The sequence below is a fragment of the Meles meles genome, chromosome 6 (assembly GCF_922984935.1).
Source record: "Meles meles chromosome 6, mMelMel3.1 paternal haplotype, whole genome shotgun sequence".
NCBI lineage: Eukaryota > Metazoa > Chordata > Mammalia > Carnivora > Mustelidae > Meles > Meles meles.
In genome coordinates this window covers 48059426-48065425 of record NC_060071.1, presented here as the reverse complement: position 1 = coordinate 48065425, position 6000 = coordinate 48059426, and the positions used below count along the sequence as shown (strand labels likewise).

General features: G+C 40.8%; 1 protein-coding gene across 9 annotated transcripts in view; it reads left to right on the top strand.

Annotated features, from left to right (window-relative positions):
- The first annotated feature begins 235 nt into the window (after positions 1–235).
- HERC1 (HECT and RLD domain containing E3 ubiquitin protein ligase family member 1) overlaps positions 236–6000 on the top strand; it is a 184473-nt gene continuing 178708 nt past the window's right edge. For 7 of the 9 annotated variants that reach the window (XM_046007762.1, XM_046007761.1, XM_046007756.1 and 4 more), the window contains exon 1: positions 238–364. The gene's annotated coding sequence lies outside the window, so the exon portion shown is untranslated. Of the gene's footprint in view, positions 395–6000 lie in introns of all 9 variants that reach the window. The other 2 variants (XM_046007752.1, XM_046007753.1) reach the window with 2 other exon arrangements.

Here is a 6000-nt window from a genome sequence, read left to right as displayed (position 1 = left end):
GCGGTGGCGGGGCGTCCCTAGAATCTAAGTCAACAACACCCCCCTCCTAACCCCCGCCATTAATTCTCCTTCCCTTTTCCCCTCCTCCCGCAACCCAGCTCTGGCGCTCCTCCCCCAGCCCTTCTTGCCTCCCGCGCGGGGCCTGGGGGGGGGGGCGGAGCGAGAGAGCAAGACTGCGCGAGAGTTTCGCCCAAATCCCGCGAGACTTGCCTGCTGCCGCTGCCGCCGCCTCTTACGTCTTTCCCTTTGACAAGTCGCCGCTGCTGCAGCAAAAATAAAGGACGCGGCCGCCGCAGCCGCTGCCGAGCCGGGCTCGGGTCGCCGGAGCCGCGCCCCACCCCCGCCAGCTCCGGAGTCGCGAATGGTAACGTCTCTTCTGCCCTCCTGGTCGCCGGTGCGTGCGCCCCACGGGCCAGGCAAGGCCGGCCAGGGCTGTTCCCGGGCCGCGGCCGAGCAGGGGGCCGCCGGGGTCCTTGGGCGGCAGGCAGAGGCCTGAGAGAACCCTCCCGGCGCGGTGCGGGGCCTCGGGCCTCAAAGGCCTCCCGCAGCCTGAGCGCCTACTGAGCCGCCTTAGAAGCCGAGCCGCTCGCCCGAAGGGGTAGAGGGACCCGCCCCTCCGCCGGCTTGCTGTACTTGCCCCTCGGGGGTCGGGTCTCTGACCTTCTCCCGCATCCCTTTATCCGCTAACGAGAGTCCCTCCCCGGCCGGGGCTAGGGTCGGGGCAGCGGGCCGACTCTTGTGGGAGAGCCGCGACCCCCGTGCCCTCCCGTCCCCGACCACCTTTTGAGGGGTGGAGATTGGGACGACGTGTCTTTATCCTTTCCTCTGCTTTTGGGTGGGGGCAACTCATCATCAGGTAAACCTTTCTCCAGATTACCTTACCTGCCTCGGTAAAATAACAATTTATAAAGCCTGTGCTACCAGGAAGAGGAGACGAGATGCATTGTTTAGTCTGTGGGTAAGATGAGGATGATGATGACAAGAGCTGTCCCAGGCAACATGGTGAAACCTTTTCTGTGATGAGTGGTAGATTCTTGGGAAACACGAGGACCGGAGCTGGTACCACCTTTCCCAGGAGGTTATGTAAAAGAAACGCTGTCCAACCCAGCGAGCTGTGAGCAGGGACAGATTTGCCTTAATTTTAAAATAATGTCTGTAGTTAGTAGAAAATATGGGTAATCAGAATTAAAGAAATACCAAATCTGAACTCATTCTTCTAATTCCATTTCCAGAGATAGCATTTCATGGTTACCATTTTGGTGTGTTTCCTAACACAATTTTTTCAGATAGTCCTTGGCTCATTGTTGATTGGGACTTCCCCGATTCTATGTATGCTTCAAAATGATTTGTTTTATTTGAGTTACTTTGGCCCACTTGATTAAAACTGGTTACTTGTTACATTAACACTGGCCGTACTCTGCCATCTCTATTTCCTTGGACTCTGTTCCAAAATGATTGTTAGATAAATGGTTTTAAAAATAAAAAGTTTAAAAATTATCTGCTTGTATGTAGTACATAAGTGTTTTTAGTTTTTTCTGTGGTGGGCGCTGGAAGGGAGCAGTGTTTGTGGAAGGCAAACTATGATTATTCACAGTGGGAAGAAACCTGTTTACCTCAAGGTTTTATAACATTGATTTCCATTGGTTATTTTTAGACCAGCATTGTTATGTGACACTTTGTTATAGTGCCTTTGTGATTGGGATGGGATGGATACCTGCCTTTGATTTTGTAGGTTTCTGTGGTGTGAGTTTTTACAAGCAAAATTGAGTGTCCTAGGTGTCTGTCTCTATGTATGCAAACATATGCACCTATGCATGGGTTTATCTTGCAAGTGAGTTAAAATGTATTATTTTAGAAAAGAAAGCATTAGGTAGGGCAAAGAATAGTTTTGTAATATTTCTCCCAAATTATATGACAGGATTATATTGCAGAATGAAACATCTAGAGAGGTTAGAAATCTGGCAGCTTTAAAAAATAGGATAGTGTCATTTTTCTTGGGTTGTCATTGGAATGGATTAAATGGCCTATTAAAGCCTTTTGTAATTCTAAACTTTTATGAATTTTGCCCTAAGTTTCTCTTATCACTTTGCTTCTTAAATTTCTAGTCATGCTGTTTATGCATGACACTTTCCCATTGATTTGCTGGTCATGTATTCCACTCCCAATGCAGACATCCTGGTGGTGCATGAGGAGAAAGCAAATGTAAATGGGCCACTTTGTTTATTAATATAAACATTTTCTGCAAATCCTATTTGATTAAAGGAATTTCAAAGACTATGTTCTTGATTGGGCTGGATTGGTTAGTAGAGGATGTAAATAGTAAATAGTAGTTAAATTCTAATGTCTCAAGCATTTTTTTCCCAAAAAAGACAAAATTACTCCCTTCTTTTTTTTTTTTTTTTTTTAAGATTTTATTTATTTATTTGACAGAGAGAGAGAGATCACAAGTAGGCAGAGAGGCAGGCAGAGAGAGAGGAGGAACGCAGGCTCCCTGCAGAGCAGAGAGCCCGATGCGGGACTCGATCCCAGAACCCTGAGATCATGACCTGAGCCGAAGGCAGCGGCTTAATCCACTGAGCCACCCAGGCGCCCCAAATTACTCCCTTCTTAGTATTAAAAAAAGAAAAAAGAGAGACTCAATATATTAAACAGTTGATCTTTTAAAATTCAGATTTTCAGTAAAATAACAATAATGAAGACTTTGTGGTTTGGTGTGTGGCAAGAAGTTTGTGTTAGGATAAAAGCAAATTGACTTGTGAAACAAATTTTGAATTTCATAGTTGGACAACTATGTAATAATAATTAAAAAACTTACTATAATCTGTTAAAGAGAATTTTTTAAATTGTAACTAAGACTTTGGCTTAACAGACAAATGAAATGTGTTATGGGCACATACTGCAGATTATCCTGATGTTGAAAACAATTAAATTGGTCACATCACTTAAAAAGAAGTTTGCAGGGGCGCCTGGGTGGCTCAGTGGATTAAGCCGCTGCCTTGGCTCAGGTCATGATCTCAGGGTCCTGGGATCGAGCCCCGCATTGGGCTCTCTGCTCTGCAGGGAGCCTGCTTCCTCCTCGCTCTCTGCCTGCCTCTCTGCCTACTTGTGATCTCTCTTTCTGTCAAATAAATAAATAAAATCTTAAAAAAAAAAAAAAAGAAGTTTGCAAAGTAAAGTCACCATAGCTAGTAAATTTTTTTGACTAAAAGAAACTGTAGGGGAACATAAAGTAGCTAATTTACTTTTTAGATGCCAGATATGATTTTTATGATTTTAGTTTTTTCTGCTGTTACTGGGCCCTTTAAATTAATAGAATATTAAATTACAGATGAGATCCCTGAGCAAGGAAATATGACAGTTGGGTAAGATGATCAAGTGATGGATTTTACTTATTTTCAACTGTTTACTTAAAAATAATGTTAGACTTACAGAATGTTGCAAAGATAGTACAGAGAGTTCCTATATAATATTCTTCTACATCATCTCCTGATGTTGATATCATAACCATAGTACAATGATCAAAACCAGGATGTTAACTAAACTACAGACTTCATTGCAGTTTCACAAGTTTTACCCCTTATGTCTTTTTTCTGTTCCACAATCTACTTCAGTGCATTTAGTTATGGTATTCTTGTTTCCTCCAATCTGTGATAGTCCCTCAGTTTGTCCTTGTCTTTCATAATCTTGACATTTTTGATGCGTACTGTCAATTAATTTGTAGAATTTTTCTCATTTTGGGTTTGTCTGATGTTTTCCCCATGATTAGGTCGAAGTTATGCATCTTTGCAAGAAAACACACATGATGTGTCCTCAGTGTATCATTTTCGAGGGTACATGGTGTTGGTATGTCTTATTGCTAGTGATGTTTTAACCTTGATTACTTTGTTAAAGTGACCGTTACTTTGTTTTCCACTGTAAAGTTACTGTTCTTCCTTTTGATACATATCATAGGGAAGATACTTTGAGACTATGCAGATATACTGTTTCTCCTCAAACTTTCTCCTGCTGATTTTAGCATGTCTTGATAGATCTTCTCTGCAGCATTTATTGTGGTGTTTACCTAATGGTGATTTATATTTTCCTCTATTTTTAAAAATGTATTATTGGAATTTTTCTGTTAGGAAGAGATACCTCTTTCTCATTTGTTTATTCAGTTACTTATTTATGTAATTATAATCTCATGGGTATTTGTTTTATTCTACATGTTGTAACCCAATAGTATTTTTTTCTTTTTTTTTTAGATTTTTTTTTTTTTTAATTTATGTATTTGACAGACAGAGATCACAAGTAGGCAGAGAGGCAGGCACAGAGAGAGGGGGAGGCAGGCTCCCTGCTGAGCAGAGAGCCCGATGTGGGGCTTGATCCCAAGACCCTGGGATCATGACCTGAGCTGAAGGCAGAGGCTTTAACCCACTGAGCCACCCAGGCGCCCCTCCAATAGTATTTTTTTTTTTTTTCTCAACTTGTTCCAGCTTTGGCCATTAAGAGCCTTTTCAAATTGGCCTTCACTCTCTTTCGGACACTTCCTTATATTCTGGTATCATAGGCTATTTCTTGCTCATATTGTATCTTTCCTTGTACCAGTCCTAGAATCAACACCTTGTCTAAGGAACTCTATTGGAGAATAGAATTTAAATCAAGATCTGGCTGCTAGATCTGTACTCAGTGGGGTGTCACTGCACATAGGCCCTCAGAGGACAGTGCTAGGAAATACAGGTATAAATACGAACCCTCCCACACATACAAGTAAGCACACACACATTTATTTATATATTGATCTTTCTATGTATAGTAAATATATAGAGTTCATATTGATAGCTTCTAGTCTAGTATGACACCACAAGGTTCATTCTAACCTTTACTGACTTCTTATTTGTATCACTGTTTTCTGATAGTGAAAACCTGGATCTCGTTGTCTGTAGACACTAGATCATATAGATAATAGGTTATATCATATTTGCTCACTTTTATAGTGCACATCAAGTAGTTACTGATTGCTAACCCATTATCCCTATGAGAAACATTTTTCTAATTAGAGTACAGTTTTGTTTTTGTTTTTTGTGTTTTTTTGGTCTTTAACCTCATGGTATCTAATCAAAGTATTATTTTCCTAAGTTACTTAGGTTAGTTCTTTTTTTCCCAAAACATTCCCTTTAGTGTTACGTTATTCATCTGTAATGCAGTTTGGTTCTTTTCTTACTCTTTGTATTCCATTTTGGGTTACCCCTCAATCCTGGTTGATTTGATTATTTATTTATTTAGGTGTATGAAACATTACCATGACTAAATACTACTATGTAAAATGATATAGTCAGAGAAATGTCACTCCTTATTCGTATTACCACCTTCATCCCCTTTTCCTCATCTATTTTTCTTACCCTGTAGACAACTAGTTTCTTCGTTTTTTTGGTTAATCCTTCTATTATTTATTTTGCACAAATGAACAGATTGTATGTGTTTTGTTATGTTCCTTTCTTTTTTTCTCATACAATTTTATTTATTTAATTTTTAAAAATACTTTATTTATTTGACAGACAGAGATCACAAGTAGGCAGAGAAGCAGGCAGAGAGAGAGAGAGAGATGGGGAAGCAGGCTCCCTGCGGAGCAGAGAGCCCGATGTGGGGCTTGATCCCAGGACCCTGGGATCATGACCTGAGCCGAAGGCAGAGGCTTTAGCCCACTGAGCCACCCAGGTGCCCCATTTCTCATACACTTTTAATTGAGGTACTGTTTACATACCACAAAACTTTCCCTTCTAAAGTGTACCAGTTCATTGATTTTTTTTGTGTATGTGCATATATTATATGCATATATATTTTATTCATGCATTCATCATTTGCTGGACATTTGGTTTTCCATATTTTGGCTATAGTAAATAATATTGCTATGAACATTCACATACAAGTTTTTATGTGGATGTATATTTTCAGTTCCTTGGGTATATACCTAGGCGTGGAATTGCTGGGTTGTATGGTAACTCTGTTTAACTTTCTGAGGAA